We start from the raw sequence: 20,271 nt of genomic DNA, 5'->3' as shown, positions 1-20,271 counted from the left end.
GCTGAGGCGCCGCCTGCTCTGCCTGACCAGAGACTACCTGAACGTCGATCCCGGAGTCAGGGCGTACGGCTAATACGCTTCGTAGCATGATGGTTGGAAAACGAGCTTCCTCCCGTTTCAGCTGCGGTAGGTCTGGGCTCAGCGAGAGGCGAGGGGACTATAAGATGTATAAAGGCAGTATCTTGGACAGCCCCGGTCTTCAGAGGCAGGAAAGACTCAAGGTCACACGGGATAAATTGCGAACCGATTACAGTCTCCTTGCGTCAGTTGCGTGAGAGGAGGGGACTGTTGCGCCTGCGCAGCTGGCATCCTGCTGAGGGCCTGGAGCGCATATGCGCAGGGAGTGGCGGAAAACGGGGGTGGAGTCTAACTCACAGCACTCATTGGATGCACCAGCGCGCGTGAGTTTGGTCCCAACGAACGTAGCCCAGAACGCGTCCGGGCGCGTGCACGCTTCCTGTGCGTTGACGTTTTCGCAGCTTCTTGTTTTGGGAGAGGACGCCATCTTGTCCTAGGCTTTTGTTCTTTTATCGACCTCAGGCTTAGGACGTTTGGTGCCCTGCCACGTCGTTTGTTCGCTTTTTGGCTTCTTGTTACTATTGTAGTAACTTGATACAGTTAGATATACAGACGTTCGGCAAATTCGTGAAGTGTTTACCACAGGGACGGCAGGTTTCCAGCCAGTAAAGCAGCCTTTGGTTCACAGGGAACGTTGGGTCGCATTAGGCTAATTATTGTGCAAACCATCAAGATGACAAATAGAAATGTTAAGCAATAGGATATATTGGAGTATATGAGGGAGCCAATTTGGTATAAACTTAATTTGGCCTTTGTTTTTCCAATAGGGCCTCACGTCGCCGTTGAGCACGCATTGTATATCTGCTTTCAACGTGTACTATGGCAAGAACACATGCCCTTAAGAGAAAGGTGCAACTTCCCCCCACACTGGCATTTCCTTAAGGATAAGCATCTCTCCCTAGGCTAGGAAGTGATTGCTGTGCTCACCTGTGACCACCCAGCTCAGAGACAACAGAACTGACACCCTGACATGTACACAGAGACAGCAACCTACTACCTGCTGTGTCTGTCAGCCGCTGTGCCAACAGAGCAGTCTCATGACTGTTGTAAAAGGGACATTTCAATCATATGTGAAACATCCTCTTTGGGGGTATATAACCACTCTGTATACCCCACTTTTTTGGTGTCCTTACTTCCTTCGGGAAGAAAGGCCCTGGGCCATGGTCCTCACATTTTGGCTCAGAGCAGACTCGCCCACACTTTCCTTTATAGATTGGTTATGGATTATTATTGTTGACAAAGAGAAAATATCTGAGCTCAGGCTTTTCCAAGCCCAGCTGTGCTGGGCCTGCCTGAGGCTTCTCAGGCTGGTCTCAAAACCTTGTGCTGGTTGCTAGAGACAGAGGTTGTGGGTTCTGTAACAAGATGTCAGTAGCCATTTTGTGCTGTGACTGGTTTCAGATTTGTAAGAAAAAGAATTAATTCTCTGATTCAACAAATATGTGCTGGAGTGCTCACCATGTGTCAGGCTCTGTTCTAAGTGGTGGGAATACGGTGAAAGCAAAACATGAATTCGCTGATGAGATGACAGTCAGATTGAGTTTCATTTTGGAAGTGAAGCAATTTGTCCTTAAAGTGTTAAAGTCCTATTTCAAAAGAAAAAATTGCTCCACTATTAAGTGATCACTACTGGGTGGGGAATTGTGAAGGAAATGTTGGGGGAAGTTTGGGCGGGAAAGAAGACAACTAAAGAGTTTACATTGTGAGGGGGTTGGAAGTGGGAGTAAGAAAATAAACAGAAAAGTCAAACATAACATGGGTTATAGATTATACAGATTGTAAAAAAAAAAAAAGTCCCTCCAACTCTTAAGTGTTAGCTATTATTATATTATCCTCACTAGTCTACTTAATACTCTTATTTCTCTTGTCTTTTTAATTCCCTCAGAGGTGGACTTTCCTGAGGCCATCAAAGTTACAGGATAATGACTGACCCACTGTTTGTAGAGATTTATGTTCTAAAACACTATACTGATGCAGAAGAACATAGAGAGGAATGACAAATGATATCAAACATTGGAGCAAAATAGAAATTGAAAATTTCTCATGTTGTATGTGACATGGAGAAAGGAGGGCAAGTGGAATGATTGGAGTAACTGCATTCTCCTCGCTTCCCTCTTCTCTCAACTGGTTCCCTTAAGAGTTCGCTTTTTTGTTGTTGTTCTTGTTGTGTACACTTAAAAGCCACCAAGCGTTAATCAAAAGAATCCTGGAATCAAATGGTGTTAGCCAAAGGGTATCTGAGACGGTGATTCTGTGGGTACATGTATGATTGAGGTTCCTGGTAATTTCCCCAAGAGCTGAGCAAATACCTGCCATGACCACAAGGGGGATGTGGTAGCTCTAGATGTTCAAAGCAGGAGCCTGAGAATGGGGCTGTACTGTATTTGCCAGAGAGAAGGACAGGCTTCTGGACTGGTTTACAAATTAACATGGCCTACAGCCTGAAGGATGGAAGAAATGAGCTAGAGTCTAAAAAGAAATAGAGTACAAATGAATAAGAATGGACGGTTAGATCTACATCCGGATGGTATAATTCTTCACATACAGCACAGTACCATATTTCATTTCTCTGCTGTCATTTCATTGTGACACTGGAAAGTGGAAGGAGCTGATACATAATTTGCATGTGGGTAAATGTTTACCAGACAGAACAGGAAGCTGTTGAACAGGTATTGACCTGTGCGTAATATATTTTAGATTATATTCTGACTGGCATGATTGCTGTTTTAGCATATTTGAAGACAGGAAACTAGTTTTGATTTTTAAGTATTTACCTGCCAGCCATTAATAGGAATTGTCATTAGATAATAATCACTAATAGTTGTTAAATGTTTACTTAAGTGCCAGACACTGTCCTAAATGCTTTATATACATTATCTAATGGAATGCTCACAACAATGGTCTCAAGTAAATACTCTTGGTGTTCCCATTTTGCGGATGTAGAAACTGAGGCTTGGACTGGTTAAGTATGTTATATGGGTCACACAGCAATTGAATGGTAACACCAGAATTTGAAGTCAGACTGACTCCAGAACCTACACTGCTAACCACTAGGCTCTGCTGCCTCATAACCAAGCTGGGTCTGATCTTTTACCTCCACAGTTGTAGAAGAAGAGTTTTATAATACTGGCTTAATCTGTTATTAACAGCAGTTATTTTAGGCAATAGAATAAAAAAGTTAGAAATGATTTTTAAAAATTTTTATGTAGTTTAGGTTCCAGGGACTATAAAGAAAGTTCAATCGGTAATATAACACATAGGATCAAGTTTTTTTTAAGCAATCTCTTTAAACTGGTGACTCAGATGACGTTTTATTCAGTCTTCCCAAAGATGAATATCATGCTGTGGCACCTTCCATCTTCATGAAATAAAAATGTGGCATACTGCAGGGATTTGTCACTTTTATGCTCGTTGGAATTTTTCATGTGCTTGCAGCAGATTTCAGGAGACAGTTCCCATTTTTCCATTTTGGCATTAGCTACACTATATTGGAGTACATTACACGGTGTCATTCCACTCAAACCTGATTGAACAGAGCTTGCCCCAGTGAAGTGTAGAAAGTATTATGTCAGGTGATGTCTCTGTCCCCAAAGGTGGTGACAATTAGCAGGTTTCATTTTATACTGAATGCCTGGTAACCCACCGACCTGCTTTCCTTTGGATAGGAGAAAAGAGAAATAGAGGATGACCCTGAAAGAAAAGTAAGGCAGCAATAAATGAAAATAAGATGTCACTTTGATTAGATAGGACATTTACATATAGGTGATAATGCAGTCTCATTGTACAGGATAAAAATCAGTCAGTTAACCTCACTCTGGATTTTCGTTCAGGTTTGGAAAACAGTTGGCTATTTGATAGGTCAAGGACCTGTGCATGAATTCCTTATTTGAGGAGGGAGCAGAGATGACAAAAGCAGAGATTTTCTCTTCATGAAGATTCACTTAGTAGTTAATTCTTAAAGGTGTATAGGTGCCTTTTCTGAATTTTTTAGTTTAAAGGGCCAGAATTTTAATTTATTCTTGATCAGCCTGTTATAGTGAAAGGAACCCTGAACTTGGAGTTAAGCCCAAACTTGGTTTTTAGAAACAGAAAGCATCTTAGATATCATTTAAAGTCTAACCTGTCATTTAATACATGAATAACAGAGAGGATCAGTGAGTTGCCCGAGGTCATACAGACAGTGTTAACTTCTGCTCTACAGCCTCTGTTTTTACTTGGTATGCTGTTGAGAAATCATCCAAATGATTTCAGATTAAATATTTAGTCAGTATAGGACCTTTTTCAAATGTTTATAAAAAGCTCTGGCTCATATGCCCTCTTCCTCCTATCTTATCCTCACTGCTTAAGGTACGTGAACTAGTGAAATTATGTCAGCTATCCTTTAAGTTCAACCGGATAAAGTACTCTCTTTACGTGAGAGGCTGTTGGTTCCTAACATTCCGCACCCTGGCTCCCCAACCATTAGGAGAGGAAGTGCCCAGCTTTCCTTAGGTGATGAGAATTTACTTGAAGGCTAGTTGGGGAAGTATAGGCATTGTCTCAATACCTATAGAGCCAGATTTCTGGAAGAACAAGGAGGGTGGCTCCTCCTCCTTGGTCAGGTTCAGCAGAAGCTGGCTATAGTGGCAAGTTATCAGTCTTCCCCTAAGAAATGGACTTCTGATGTTCCCATCTGCACTGACTCTGCTGTTTCTGTAACTCAGCTTCTTTACGTCTACTTCTCTAATTCTTCTATTGTAGTAGTTCCCAAACTTCAGTAGGCATCAGAATTACTGGGAAGCTCTTTAAACATCCCACTCCAAGAGATTTAGGTCCTATAGGGCTGAGATGGGTCAAGGAATCTGCGCATTTACCAAGTTCCCCAGGAGATTCTCAGGGGGGTGAGGTGGGGATTAAGGGCTACACCTTACTTAGAAACACTCCAAGCACCATGGTGTCTTCTTGTCTCTACACTTTTTCATTACACATCCCTATTTGACCACACATCTCCATTATGTGTATATTTATGTATTTATAAACTATGTATATGTATATAGTACTATTATTAAACATATGTAAAAATAGAAAATAAAAATGGAAAAGATAAAAATAAATACATTAAATACATTTGAATATTTTCTACCTGTACCCCAGTGTATCCCAGGGCTGCTTGCACCATCCTTGCCAGCTTTCTGTTTAGCTTGAACTACACCATCCATATTGAGTGGCTTTATTGGGCAGAGTAAATGCACAGAAAAGTGCCAAGTTGTTTCATGGGCACTGGGTCAGATCATAGGCCTTTGGTTTACGTGCCAATTCCTTGTTTTATTCAACTAGTAGTTTGGGTGAGGGTGGGGGTGGTGATTGTATGTGAGTAGGACATGATGTGAAGCAAGCTGGTTTACCTAGAAGGAGCCCTGTGACCCCTTCTTCAGGGGAATGGGGGATGTGTGAGCACAATAGCTACCATGAGTCTCATGAACACCCATCTTCCATCATAGATTAATGAACTGTTTCTAAGTCTGGCAAAGTGCAAAGGAGACTCCACAGAGGCTGTAGACGAGGCTACCCTGTGTGTGCTCTCTGCAGCTTTGCATGGCTTCCCAGAAGGAAGTTGGCTCTGCCCTGTGCTGTTGTACTGGGATGTGTATGTTTGTGTATGTGTGTATGGTGCATGCCCACTTCTCTCTTGTTCCATTTATAGCACGACTCCCTGACCTGAGCTGGGGATATCGCTCTCAGGATTGACGGCACCAGCACCCAGAGCCCTGGAGAACAGCACCTGTGTTTGAGTGGTCAAATATCTACAGATAGCTTAATAAAAAGTAGTAACTGAGTCCCTGAACCCCAATGCAGTTCTTCCCTATGCATCTACTCTGCTCTTGGATATACTGCCAGAGGCCATCACTTTTCCTGATGCGTAATTTGCGGTTCTTTGATATTGCTTTCTTGCCCTGGGGCACCATTTTGTGAGTGGAACATCGTTTCCATGAGTTAGAGCAACCACACTGGAACAAGCAGACATAAGGTATTGTTAGAGACCAAAATCAGAACAGGACAAATCCCAGACACATTTCAGAAATCAAGTGACTTAATAATTAGCTTTCAAAGTTGAAAGTGGGTTCCCCACATTCTTTTTTTCCAAGTAGTTTTCATACCCCTCCTTGAAAAATTTTTACATTTTCAGCTTTCTTCTGTTACCTTAGGTATTTGAGTGCTGCCGTTCTGTATTCTCAAAGGCTAGAGAGGGTGGAACACTTTAGAGAGCTCTGCAGAGGAGAGAGGGATGGGCTACTTCTTGGATTCAGGACAATTAGCAGACATGAATATGTGTCTTATTTCCTGACTGATAGGGGTATTTGAAAATAAATTATTTAGAATTTCATTGTTTTTCATTTAGCTTTATACTATTGAAAATCTCTAGGCTGGAAACCATTTTTTCTATCATGTTGTCTTTTTCCAGTCAGCACCTGTGCTTACCATTTTTGTGTTCTGCTTTTTATGCTTAGCATTATCTTATCTAAAGATATCTGCCTGTCAACCTAGTCCCATATACTTGTCATTTTTAATGGCTGTCTATATAATCTTATTCTTTCTTGAGATTCATAAGTTAATTCCACTGAATCCTCTGTGCTTCCACTTTTTTGCAGGGTATGGGGAGAGATTTGCTGCATTTCTAAAAATCTCTGAAAACAAGCTGCATTTCAGAACCTAAACCAGTATTTGCTTTTTTTTTCACTTTGAGAGTGTACACAGGAAGCCATTGGGCACGCCAAGGTATTGAATTCTCTTCTCTGAAGTCCATCTCTATGGGTCTGGCTGGACCACTTGATGAGAAATCTCAGCAAGAGGTTTCAGACACCAAACTGGGGAAAAAATTAAACTGACAGAGTGCTTGATATTTCCGAAGAGTCGCTTAGGTTCTGTCTATTACTGCAGCGTTCAAATGTAGACATAGTTCGGTGCTGTGATTAAAGTGACTTTCACCATTAGCCTCTTTGTTCCTGTAAGATATAGTAGTGGGCTGTAGCCGCTTCATCATTTGGGGGTGTAATGGTTAGCAAAAGCTATTTTTCTCCGAAAGACCAGTTATTTCTTTAGTTTTTCTCCAAAACTTCAGCTTTAGCAAAAAGGAGCTGTAAATTCTGTGACATAGCTGCCTCCTTATCTGTCTCAGGAGTTATAGACTGCACATATAAGACAATTCATGTACCTCTGCATAATGAGGTGAATTTTATAAATCATAAATCTTCACTTAACATGCAGGTGGTGTTAGGTGCCAGGTTTAGAAAAACTGATGCAGTTGCCAAGTTCAGGAATGTCATAAATCATTCATGCTAAGGTAGCCCAGAATCATGCTGTCCTCTGAGGCAGACCAATTTCAAGGTGGTTGTTAAACACAAAAATGTGAGTCTCGATGATTGTTTTTCAAAATCAAATGCACTTTTTATTTTAAGAGCAAAACCAAATTACCTTTCTTTTTTCAGTTCAAGTCAGTTTTCTAAGACCCTCCCTTCACCCTCAAAGAATCTATCAATAATGATAGCTTTTCTTTCTCGATCTCTGAATTCTATCAGAAGTACATCACAAAATACATAACCTGTACATTTGCAATTCAGATCTTTAATGTGCTGAAAATGAGATTCAGATATTCCAATAAATCTTGAGACACATTATTAAGAAAAAACTCTGTGAAGTTTTGGGGAGTATTTTCTTCTTGTGCCATATTTTACATGAAGTTACCATGAATAGTAGGCAAGGATAGTTCTCTTCCACAGTGCCTGTGTCTTTAGGGCCAAAGATGGGGAAGCAGTATGGCCTAAAGAGAAGTGAGCCCTGGGGCAGAAAGCTTGAAGCTGTGCAGTATGATGGGCTTCTCTAAGTTCCCAGGCTTTTTCCAGACTCCTGGAATATGGATGTTAAACTAAAGTGTTTTCTCTGAAGGTTGCTCATTTGGTAGATGAAGAAGGCTATGAGGTTGGATATTATTGAAGAAGGAAAACATGCTTTTGATGAGAAGTCTTCAAAGAGAAAAATGGAGAGAAAAATGAAGTTTTGCCTGAGGCTATTAGGTTCTCTAAGGATAGTTAAGAGTCTGTATCCCTTTGTGTAGTCTCTAGCACAGGGCCATACACCAGATGACATGTGACTTCTCTTTGGTGTCCCTCAGAAGTTTTGTTGGAGTGAATATGTGAACAGTTATCCCTCCTGTGCTCATCGTGTGGGTAGTCTGTCCTTGGTTAAAGATTGTAGGGACCAATTCTAGGCAGAACATCTTTTTCACTGAATGCAATCGAGTTTTCTTCTTATAGGTGGTAATCCCACTTAACCCTGTGAATCCCAACTCTGAGGCTTGGAAATAGGTGGTAATCTCCTAGTGAATTTGCAAAATCACTCATTATCTTTGTAATTTAATTAATCTTGTGGAAATATTGGGAGGCTCATTCCTCCAACTTCTTTTTTATTCCTTCTTCCCCTCCCCCACCATAAGCTCACTATTTCTTTGTGTCTCCATGCCTTGTCTATACTTTTCCTATTGCCTGGAATGCCCCCCTCTTTCTTATTCAAATGTTGAGCTCCTACTCATCCTGTAAAACCCACTTAAATCTCACCTTCTCTGTAAAGCCTTCTCTGGTTTCCTGAGGCAGAGCTCATCACTTGATCCTCTGTGGAACTAGAGCATTTATCCATAGTTCAGTTATGACACATATAAGGGAGTTTAATTTGTCAGCATGTCCATTCTTCCCAGTAGATTGTGAGCATCTCAAGGACAAGAACAGAGTTTTATTAATCTAGGTATTGCTAGTATCCACCATATCTGACACAAAGTAGAAACTCAATGACTAAATCTTATCCTTTTTTTTTTATTACCCAGTGCACCTGAGCACTAACATACAGCCTTGAGAGAGAACAAAGCTTTTTTAAGTTGCATTTCATCATAATTTATGGATGCTAAGACTAACTCATAAAGCATATACTTGAGTCCCCTATGGGGATGTCTAAGGGGAGAGAGTGACAGAGGCAAGGAGAAACTTCCTGAATTCTCAATGTGTCCTGGGATTTCCGTAGTTTCTGGGCAAATCAAGTCCTATTCTTTATTCCTGCATAACATCTCTAGGACTCTTATGTCTTTTTCTTCTCAGTGCAATCATTCTAATCTAGGTGTCATCCTTTCACACTTGAACTATAGCAGTTGTAGCAGGTATGACTCTCAGTTTTTAAATTCATATGTGTGGGAAGTATCATTTGTTGATAATAAAGGTAAACTCCTATTGTATTCTCTTATCCCAGCTGACTGGTGGGAAATTTAACCTCACTTATTCCTCATCTTCAGGCTTGAATTGTGGTTCCAGGATCTTATATTTTGCCATGAGATTGGAAGGGGCTTTGAGTTGCTGGCTGTTGCTGAGACATCTGCTGTCCCATCATTTGTACCATCCCTTGAGCGCCAGGGACTGACTGTCTGCTCTTCTTCCTTGATTAACAGGAATCTTTTGTGAGGCTGTGAATCCTGCAGCCTAATGTCCTCTCTCCTAGTTGCATCATGCGGCTGGTCTTCTCTAGGGTCATGTTCCCTCTTAAGGTGCTACCAGGAAACTAGCCTTAGGTCCCCTTGTTCCACATCTTACAAACTCATCTTCATCTGCAACCCAGGGGAATCTCTTTCTAGTCTGCTTGGAGTACTTCCCTGCATCATGCTGCTCTGAGGCTGGTTTCCTCAAGCTCTAGCATCTACCTTACTCTTTTGCAGTGGTCTTGATGGTCTTAAATCCCAAACCCCTATCACTACAACCAAAACTTTTATTTTCTCTTCCATAAATTTCCATGAAAGGTTAAGGGAACTATCTATAATCCAGTTCTGTCAGCAAAAAGAGAGAAGAAGAATTTAAAAGTTATCAAATCCTGCCATATGGTGATCTCCTAACTGGCTTCCTTGCCTTTTTTTTCTTCTCCATTCAAATTATTTTGCACATTCCAATCAGAATAGTTATTCTAAAACTCCTGCCAGAAACTCTCAGTGGTTTCTCACTATCTCCAGAATAAAATAAAAATTCCAAGCTCCTTAGACTATCATTAGGGCTTTTCATGGTTTTTTTCACCTTTCAAATCTGACTTTCCATTACTCCTTTGTCAGAAGCCCTGTTCTAACCCTGTTCCTCTACCCCCGTGCTTTCCCACCTCCTCACCACACTTGACTCCAAAGTGACACCTAGATCAAGTACCAGCTCCTTCAGAAAGCTTAAGGGTTAGCCCATTCCACAGTGATCTAGTTCTCCATAAAGCCTAGTTCTTTTCTGTACATCCATTTGGTACCTGAGGTTGTGGTTTATCCTCTGGTGCGTGTTTCTACCTTCCTCATCTAGATTTGTGAGCCTCTCAAGTACAGAGACCTCCGCTTATAGCCTGAGCCACCAGAGGGCTCTTCATAGTTTGGGGTGCTTGCTAAATGCTGATTAATGATGATGATCATGTGGACACGGGACCCTTCCTGAGCACACTCAGCCCTACCATATAGTGAGAAGCAGGAAAATAAAGGGAAAAGGGGGCCAGGTTTCATTACTGTCATAAAAACATGTTTCATTGGTTTGTACTACCAAAGAGTAGCCTCCTTGTCCTACCTCCAGCACAAAAAGAAGCATTCGCCTTAACAATGATGAACAAATTCTGCTATCAGAGTAAATGGGCCAGAGCTCCTCTGGGTGGTGAATATTCTGGCTTTGCTCTCTTTGGCTTCTCCATAGGCTGTCTTGCCTGGCCCTCCACAAAAGTTTCTCTGTCGTGAATGCATACTAGCAAAGCCCTTTTGAACAAACCAACCTCCCTGACACCTGCTCAAAGTAATTCTCCTCCAGCCAAGTTACAGTTAATAAATATGAATGGTTGCCATCTGCTTCCTTGGTTAATCCTGTAGGGGTACTTCACACAAGTAGGCAGGCCGACCAGACAGGCAGCTCCAACTGATACTCTAGAGCCAGAGAAATGGAACCAAGAATCCTCCTGCTTCAGCTGCTGGGGCTCCATGGGTATTTAACTTGCTCCCTTACACTAGCCTCCGGTGACCCCAGGCCAAGCGCTTTCTGGCCTCCATTCATGTTGATCCAGTGAAAGGGAATGGGAAAGGATTCCAGAATCATCTGGGTGGTTGGATTAGATAACCTTTAAAGTTCCTTCCAATCTTTTGAATCTTTGATCCTATAATTTTCACTTGCTTTGTTCTTAATCAACATTTAAAATCCCCCAGCTTCCTGCTGATCCCTTCAACCTCCTCATCTTGCCTCCTTTTCTGCTTGATAGAGAGATTCACTCCAGCCACATAGGCCTTCTTTCAGTTCCTTGAATGTGTTACTTCTGCCTTCCCATATGCTCTTTCTTCTCCCTAGGTCCCTCTTCTCCCCATGAGCCATTTGTCTAACCCTACTTAGCCTTCAGGTCCCCATTTAAATGTCACTTGTGTAGACAAGCTTCTCTAACCCCCAGACTAGATTAGATTCCTAATGCCCAGACCAGCCCTGTATATTATCTTCCACAGCACTTAGTGCACTTATATTCATTAAACTACTTTTTTAGTAAAAATTTGTTGAGCATTTATCTTCTCCAGTATTTTGAAAGCTCCATGTGTGCAGGGACTGTGTCTGTTCTTTTCAAAATTTTATTGCCAGACTTAGCCCAATGCCTGACACCTAGTAGCTATTCGGTAAATATTTATTGACTGGGTGACTATGTTTCCCATCTCAATCATGCGTTTCACCTGCTGTTCATTCATGTGTTGGTTTACTGCTGCTTTTCTGCTATTTGTAAGTTTTATGCTTGTCTGTTTAGTGTTAGCTGTCTTAAGTTGTGCCTTCCTGGAGGGCAGAGAATCTATGCATATAATTTTCTTTGCATAGTGCTTTGTATGTGGGTGTGTGTGGGTAGATCTCATCCCCCTGGACTATAGGGAAAGAATGAGGAGGTAAAATTGAGAAGATGGCAGTAAGTGTTACCAGGAAGAGACTCTGAAACTCTGTCAAGGTGACTTCTGACTCCCCATGTTATCCCTGAGGATGGGCAGGACGCAAGGGGCAGGGTGTGGGGCAGGACTGTGGCACCACAGGAGGTTTTAGGACATTGTTAAAAATAGCTTCGCTGAGAACTATGGCACATACTGCAGGGTAACAGAAGGAGCAGAGGATGCTTCAGGAAGTTTACAAGGGGAGAAGTGGGCAGAATTTGAATCCATAGGCCTCATTTTCCACAAGATGTCAGAGTGCTGTTAGGCCAAGGACAACTGTTAACTCTGACAACAGCTCCTCTTCTTATGACCCCTTTGGTGGTGTTTTTATTATTTTTTAAAATAAAGGTTGAGGAACAACTTTTACAATTGTAAATGGAACAGTGACAAGCAGGACTCATGGAGTGTAACCATAAAAGGAATTTTGTTTTTGGCTCCCAGTGTTCCTTTAAACCTGCTCAGTAGTGATGGTCCTAACTCTGCTCCTAGGCAAATGCTTTTCCTGCTATTAGAAAGTCCTACAGTCACTTTGTGTGGTAAAACGTGATCTCAATTAGGAACTTAACATGTTCAGCCTGGGTATTGTCAGTTTCCAAATTTTTTCAAGATTAAGCTATTTGTCCTTCCCTATCTGGGGCTTGCTGCAAGTGAAAAGAGGGAGTGTGGTCCTTCTTTCTTTCCAGCGTTAGAGCAAGGAAGTAAGACGTGGCAGGAAATACTGTAGTTGTCTTATATTGTTGAAGCTGGCTTTGTGCTCTCCAGGAGTGGCCAGTATTTAAATCTGGCTTTCTCCTGGGGCATTTTCATGGGTTCTTCGGAGATCTCTACTCGCCTCCACACACATGCACACACACACGTACCTGGCAAATGCATTCTCCTCTGTCGGTTGCTTTCTTCCTGTATAGGCCCTAATAACTCAACAGTCCATTTCCTGTTTCCCCATGAGAAACAGGTTCTGTGCTCACACAAGCTCTGAGACTGTGGGCGGATTCCAGCATTGTAAAGCAGCTGCTGGCCCATACAGTGGCCCCTGCATTTCTTGGGCTGGAGTCAAAAATTAGTCAACTTTGTGGGCCGGCCCGGTGGCGGTTAAGTGCGCACGTTCCACTTCGGCAGCCTGGGGTTCGCTAGTTTAGATCCTGGGTGTGGACATGGCACCACGTGGCAAGCCATGCTGTGGTAGGCATCCCACATATAAAGTAGAGGAAGATGGTCATGGATGTTAGATCAGTGCCAGTCTTCCTCAGAAAAAAGAGGAGGATTGGCAGTAGTTAGCTCAGGGCTAATCTTCCTTGAAAAAAAAAAAGAAAACAAAAAAGGAAATTAGTCAACTCTGCCCCTCTAACTGCAGGACATACATAACCCTCTCCTTTGAATCCCTTCTCATTAGGCTTGTGGTGAAATGCAGGCCCCCTTCCTTCTTTGAGGGGAGGTATCCACAGCACACCAACACTTCTCACCAAATAAATCCTTTTCAAAAACTTTCTCTTAATGCTTAACAACTTCTTTTTTACCCTTGATATACGTGAAGCTTTTAGAGTTCCATAACTGTTTTTCAACTGTTTTCTGTGAAAATTTGCAATTTTGCTGGCACTTCACTTTGGTATGACATAGATATTACATAGTGGAGCCTCTGTCAAAACTTCTAAATCATATCATGTGGTTACTGTAGTTAAACAGGGATTTCAGGGACCAAGTAAATAATTTCTGAGTAAGGGCAGGTAATATCATTTTCTCCTTCTCTCTTCTGTCAAGGAAGCTTAATTGTCCTCATCTGCAAAATGGAACCCCATCCGTTCCTTGCCTCACTAAGGATAGATAAATAAGACACTATGAGCATAAAGATGACTCTGGATGGACCACAGGCCCTGGAGAATAGTTAAATAATCTCCAGAGGAAGCATGTTTCATAAAGAAGGCAAGTAGAGATAAAGAGCTTGATAGAAAGAAGAAAAGAAAATGCCCAATTTCATCAGTGTTTTTCTAAACTCCATCCTAACGCCTCCCACCCCTGCCTTGGTTTGGAGCTGTCTTCTTGTTATATTCAGGTCCCTATTATAGCCCCAAAGCAACACTTGCCCAGAGCAGAGCCAGGTCCTGTTGGATCAATAATCCTTGGCTCTATGTTTTCCAGCTGTATTTTGTATCTGTGTCTGTGGGTTTAAGGTGGGGTAGATGTCATCACTTTTGACAAAATGGCAGAATATCTTTACTCTATCATGATGAAAAGACATCTTGGTCTCCTGGTTCAGAGCGAGAGTCTGCCTTGCAAGGAATTCAAAGGCTGTAACCTAGAGTTGCCATCAAGCCAGCAGATGGAGTAGGAGTCCTTCTCTGTGTGCCTCTGGGCCCACCTGGGCTGGTGCTCAGGGTGAAGCTGGGCCCAGCTCTGCAGCCAGAGGGAACAGGGAAATGAATACAAATGATTGCACCTCATTGCCATAACTGTTGTTCTGTCTGCAGAGGATTTGGTAAAATATGATCTTGGGAAAGTTGTTTTCATGTGCCTCTCTGGAATTACTGCAGAAATGATTGTAAGTAGTGGGTGCTTGTGTGCCTGAGATAACTGTAAGTCATAAGAGAACAGAAGATATAGAGATGACAGAATCAAGTTCTGGGCAGAGGGGGGAATATGGCACTATCCTCTTTATCCTGAAAAACCTTGAGGAGGACACAGGAATACAACCACTGGCTTTTGGTAGGAAAGGGCAGCCTTAAGAGGAAAGTTTGGACAATGAAGCTGAATTACCATCTGCCTAACTCACTCTTCTCTGTCTGAAGTGTAGGCACTCTGTCTGAATTTTTCCTTCTTACTAAAATCTGTAGATAGCTTAAGAAATTTGCTTTGGGGCCAGTAGTAGAATTTAAGCTACCCTGGTATTACTTCTTCCTATTTCCTTGGAACCCAGCACACAGCTGGATATGTGGCAGCTCCTACAAATAACAGAGGTTTGAATGGCATTCTCACTGAGAACTCTCTCTGCCCCTCTCAGGCATTCAGCACCCCTTCTGTGAAATGGAGAGTCCTCCTCACCTCCTCCCGTATGAATGGAAAGGGGCTTCAGAATAGAAGATAGGCAGTGGATGGATTCCTATTCTCTGAGGGCAGGGCCTTTGACTCTCCCCTCTGACTTCCTCTATCTAAATAACCCAAATCCAGAAGTAGAGGTGGATTGGGGGATTTAGCAGGATAGCCTCCATAACTCAAGGCCTACCCACTGCGGACTGCCCAGGAAGCCATAAGGAGGTTGGCTTCCTGGCTGGTCCTTTGCTCAATCCTAAAGTGAGAGGAGTAAAGGGTGCTTGGGTTCATAGCTGCAGAGCAGGCGGCAGTCTGCTCTTCATTGGGAATCCAGAGGTGTCTGGCAAGTCTCTTGGCCACAGGCCTCCCTGGAGCCCAGAGCTCTTTGAAGAGAAGAAAAGGTTCTAGGAACAAGGAAGCTGCTGCTCTTGATAAAAAAGAGTCGGGAGGGAGGAAAATGAGACTAACAAGGGCTGAAGAGAACTGTCTGCAGCTGAAGAGAATGTTAATGGCTCTGCTTCTGAGCTTCAAAGCCTGAGCTGGATAGGATCGCACACAGATGCCTCTGCTGTCACCTAGAGAATACTTACCAAGGACTGCGGCTTGCAAACAATCACAGCCTGACTTTCCCAGGGCAAGGAAGAAGCAGTGCCTGCTGAGACTGAGAAAAGAGAAACTTTTGGGAGATCCTAGGCCTGGCTCAGCTAGTTGGGGTTTAACTCATCTCTTCTGCATCAGTCAACAAATGGGATTCTGGAAGAACTTAGGTGCAAGGGAAATTGCTCTCATTGAACAAGTCTGGCTAATGGTTGTCTCTTTTCTCTGTTTACAAAATGATAGCTGCTATGGACTGAATTGTATTGCTCTGAAATTTATATGTTAAAGCCCTAACTCCCAATGTGATGGTATTTGGGGAAAGACCTTTGGAGAAATTATGTTTAGATGAGGTTATGCGGGTGAGACCCTCGTGATAAAATCAGTGCCCATAGAAGAGGAGACATCAGAGGGCTTACTATCTACCCCCACTCCCCGACTCCCTGTGTGAGCACCCAGCAAGAAGGCAGCCATCTGTATGCCGGGAAGAAAGCCCTCGCAAGAACTCAACCACACTGGCACCCTGACCTCAGACTTCTGCCTTCAGAACTGTGAGAAAATAAATTTAAGCCACCCAGTCTACGGTATTTTGTTGTAGTAGCCAAAACTAACTAATACAGTAGCTCTAGTGGATGCTGTTGGTTGCCTGCCCAAACCCCTTTGCCACATCAGTGTGTTCGTTTCCCCAGCTGCTGTATTGGTCCCAGTGACTCACAGATGCCCCTTCTCCAGAAAATTGCTCTTAGTAGATGAGAGAACCCTTCTGTACCTCCCTACAGCTTTCAGCCAAGGGGGTACAAAGGCCAGCCCCTTTACCTCAAGGAAGGATCAATTCTTTGGTGATATTCATGCTTCTGAGTTTCTCTGTGGGGTCAGGCTTATTAAGCCAGACACAAAACTGTGACCACCTCCTTCTTTCCTACTATTTCCTGCTTCCTCCCTTGTCTTTCTCCTGAGGGCATACCTCAATAAATCAAAAGACCTGAATCCTGTCTCAGGCTCGGCTTCTGGGAAACCCAACTTAAGACAGCATCTCTCCCAAGTGGTAGAGTATTGAGGAACCCAAATGGCTGTACAGTACTTTGTGAGTATAGTGATAGTGATAATGAACACTGAGAACAGCAGCCCCTATTCCTGTGTCCAAAAAGTGTAGAGGAATAAAGGTCCACTAAGAAAGAAGATGAGAATATGTTCTTCTAACAATAAATGGCTTCTTCAACAGGCATCTGTTGGACAGCTGTGCTTTCCTTGCCAGCAAGTGGGTTTTTTTTGTTTTTGTTTTTAAAGATTTTATTTTTCCCTTTTCTCCCAAAGCCCCCGTGGTACATAGCTGTGTATTTTTAGTTGTGGGTCCTTCTAGTTGTGGCATGTGGATCGCTGCCTCAGCATGGCTTGATGAGTGGTGCCATGTCCACTCCCAGGATTTGAACTCGCGAAACCCTGGGCCACCGAAGCAGAGTGCGCAAACTTAACCACTTGGCCACGGGGCCAGGGCCAGCCCTGCCAGCAAGTGTTTAAACAGCCTTGTTAGCATAGAGCCACAGGCTGAGGTTCCACAGGGTTAGGCAATTATGGAAGCATCTTGACTGCAAGAATCCTTGAGCCATGACTAGAGAGAAAGTTAATTAGTCAGGTCCATCCTTTGATTGGGAGCCAGCCAGGCTCCACACTCCCCTGGGCAGGGTCCAGAGTTCTCTGAAAGGAGGAGCCCAGTACCTGCCCAGGAAACTGCCTGCTCTGATGGGGGCTTTAGGTACTCAGGTTCTGTCACCTCTCTGCTGTTTTGCTGTTGGCTTTTTCATGATGCTGTTTTGTTCCTGGGAGATTCTTTTTTACTCTTTTTGTAATAGTTCCATTTGTTTTCCCTCCCTCTTCCTTTTCTAGTCCTTGCTTTCCTCTCTCAGTCCAGGCTTTGTCATCAGAGCCTGTGTGATTTTGGACTGGCTCCAGCTTAGGATGAGGGTGGATTCTTATATTCTTCCAAGAAAGCCTCCACAAGATAATTCCTTACTGCTTCTGATTACCTCTTAGAGCTTAACTTCCCTGCCACTAACAATGAGGACAGGAAGGGATAGAGTAGGCAAAGGGGCAGAGAACTCTCTCCTGACATGCCACTGGGTCCTGACATGCCACTGACATACCTTGGCCCATCTATTTTGATAGTGGCCCGAGGAGAAATCTGTGAGAGAGCACAGTAAATGCTTTTCCAGATGCTCCCAAAGATTTAGGGACATGCCTCAAACATCCCTAACGTCTTTAGCAGGTACTTAGTTGAGTCTCTATTTTTAGAATGAGAGTGGCTCTTGATTCTTGTTCTCAAGAGATCTGGGATCTTGTGTTTAGATCTAAAGGTGAAAAAGGAAATTTTGGACAACTCTTACCCATTTCCATAACTTTTCTTCCAACATATTTTTTAGGAGGGAATAAAATAGAGGTTGTATAAGGACCTTATTATATCAGACAACTGAAAGGCAGCTATCTGCTTTCTTCCTAAACATCTCCAACAACGAGTAGACTTGCTGCAGGAAGACTAAATCCCTGTGTTCAAATGATGCATCAAGATGTAGACTATAGGAGCCGGCTTGGTGGCACAGTGGTTAAGTGCACACGTTCTGCTTCTTGGCGGCCTGGAGTTTGCCGGTGCGGAGCCTGGGTGTGGACATGGCACCGCTTGGCAAAAGCCATGCTGTGGTAGGCGCCCCACATATGAAATAGAGGAAGATGGGCATGGATGTTAGCTCAGGGCCAGTCTTCTTCAGCAAAAATAGGAGGATTGGTGGCAGATGTTAGCTCAGGGCTAATCTTCCTCAAAAAAAAAAAAAAAAAAGATGTAGACTATATCCATCACTTGGCATTGCTTGCTGCTATATTGCTTCATTCTTAGACAGGCTCCCCCAAAATGACAGCCAGATGACCATCAGCAGCCTCAAACCACTGCTACCCTTAGAACTCACCATTCCATAGGGAGAGAGCATGTATGTTTTCCCATAGATTCTACAAAAGTCCAGAGAAGACAGTGATTGGTGTGGTTTGAGTCATATGTCCTTCTCTAAACCAGTGGCTGTTCACAGAGGTGTTGAATAATCTGATGTGCTATGCCTGGGTCATGTCCTTACCCCAAGTTGAGGGGAAGATCTTGTTCCTCCAGAACTCTGTGATCTTGGAATAACTAGGGAATAGGAGAGACTGGTCCGCTAAGGAAGTGATGCTTGGGAGGAACATGTATGCGTTACAGCATGCGTTGTCTAGTCTCCTCTTTGATTGTAGTTTACATCTAGCTCATTCAAATGAAATTGCTTACAAAAAACAAATTATGGGTTCAGCAATCAGTTGTGAATGGTGCTTTCTAGACTCAGGTGTGAAGAAAGACACGTTCAGTTCAAGAAAGGATCAATTCAGTCCACCTAGTTTGAGAAGCCTCTGGTCATAGTGTCCAGGGAACCAGCTGGTGATGTTGGAGAAGCACAAGGAGGAGGCAATCTTGCTATGAACCCAAGTCCTGTGCCAGGAGGAGCATCCTGGCACATAGTGGCATTCAGTTAATATTTGTGGAATGGCTTCTCCAAGAATCACAGGGCATAGAAAAAGAGGAGAGAAGCAGGAAGAACCAAGAGCTGAAGGCAGACTCCTGTGCTAAGCCAGAGTTCCACTCTTTGACCCAGCCCTATCCCCACAATTTGCCAGACCATTCACAGCTGATACTCTAGGGTTTTCCCATACTACAATGAAAGTTATTGTTTCATTGTCTTTATTCTAAACAGCTGGTGAAGTATATGACTTTCTAATAACTCATGATGGAGGACAGGGCAGGTAACAGAAGCAATGACAGATGGATACTGGTCTCAGGTCCAGAGTCTTCAGAAACAGGCAGTGTTCCTCTTGAAAGTGGCTTTTAGACTTTATAACATTGTAGTAAATTGTCACAATTATAGACAAATGTCAGAGAAAGATTCCACAATTGTGGTTTTTTAAGCAACCTTTTCTTGGATATAGGTGGGCTTTGGGAGATTTGTGCTGATTTATCCTTCCCACCATCCTCCCTCCATGTCTCCATCTGGTGGGTAGATAGGCAGGCACCCGTGTGTGTTCCAGGGAAGCCTGCGGGCTCTCAGAGCAGGAGGTGGCCTTCAGCAACCTGGCTGAGCCACAATGTGGAAATGAAAAGATAAAAACTGGGGCTGGCCCCGTGGCCGAGTGTTAAGTTCGCGCGCTCCGCTGCAGGTGGCCCAGTGTTTCATCAGTTCGGGTCCTGGGCGCGGACATGGCACTGCTCGTTGAAGCATGCTGAGGTGGCGTCCCACATGCCACAACTAGAAGGACCCACAACTAAGACTATACAACTATGTACCGGGGGGGACTTTGGGAAGAAAAAGGAAAAAAATTTTAAAAATCTTTAAAAAAAAAAAGAAAAGATAAAAACCTGAGATATGTGATGGGGGCTGTAGTTTGGAATAAATGGGCTCAGGCCCTCTGTCCAGTCAGCCTAACACTCTGGCAGCTGCTACATTTAATGGACGACTCCATTAACATGTCCTTGGATGGAGGAGGGAGAGGGAGAGGGAGAGAGGTAAGTGCATGTGTGTGTGTGTGTGTGTGTGTGTGTTGGG

General features: G+C 43.3%; 1 protein-coding gene across 4 annotated transcripts in view; it reads left to right on the top strand.

Annotated features, from left to right (window-relative positions):
- The first annotated feature begins 249 nt into the window (after positions 1 to 249).
- Positions 250 to 20,271, top strand: part of CTNNA1 (catenin alpha 1) — a 314,003-nt gene continuing 293,981 nt past the window's right edge. For 2 of the 4 annotated variants that reach the window (XM_070234167.1, XM_070234166.1), the window contains exon 1: positions 261 to 401. The gene's annotated coding sequence lies outside the window, so the exon portion shown is untranslated. Of the gene's footprint in view, positions 402 to 20,271 lie in introns of all 4 variants that reach the window. The other 2 variants (XM_070234165.1, XM_070234162.1) reach the window with 2 other exon arrangements.

Source organism: Equus caballus, chromosome 14 (genome assembly GCF_041296265.1).
Source record: "Equus caballus isolate H_3958 breed thoroughbred chromosome 14, TB-T2T, whole genome shotgun sequence".
Taxonomy (NCBI): domain Eukaryota; kingdom Metazoa; phylum Chordata; class Mammalia; order Perissodactyla; family Equidae; genus Equus; species Equus caballus.
This window is presented reverse-complemented; position numbering and strand designations above follow the sequence as displayed.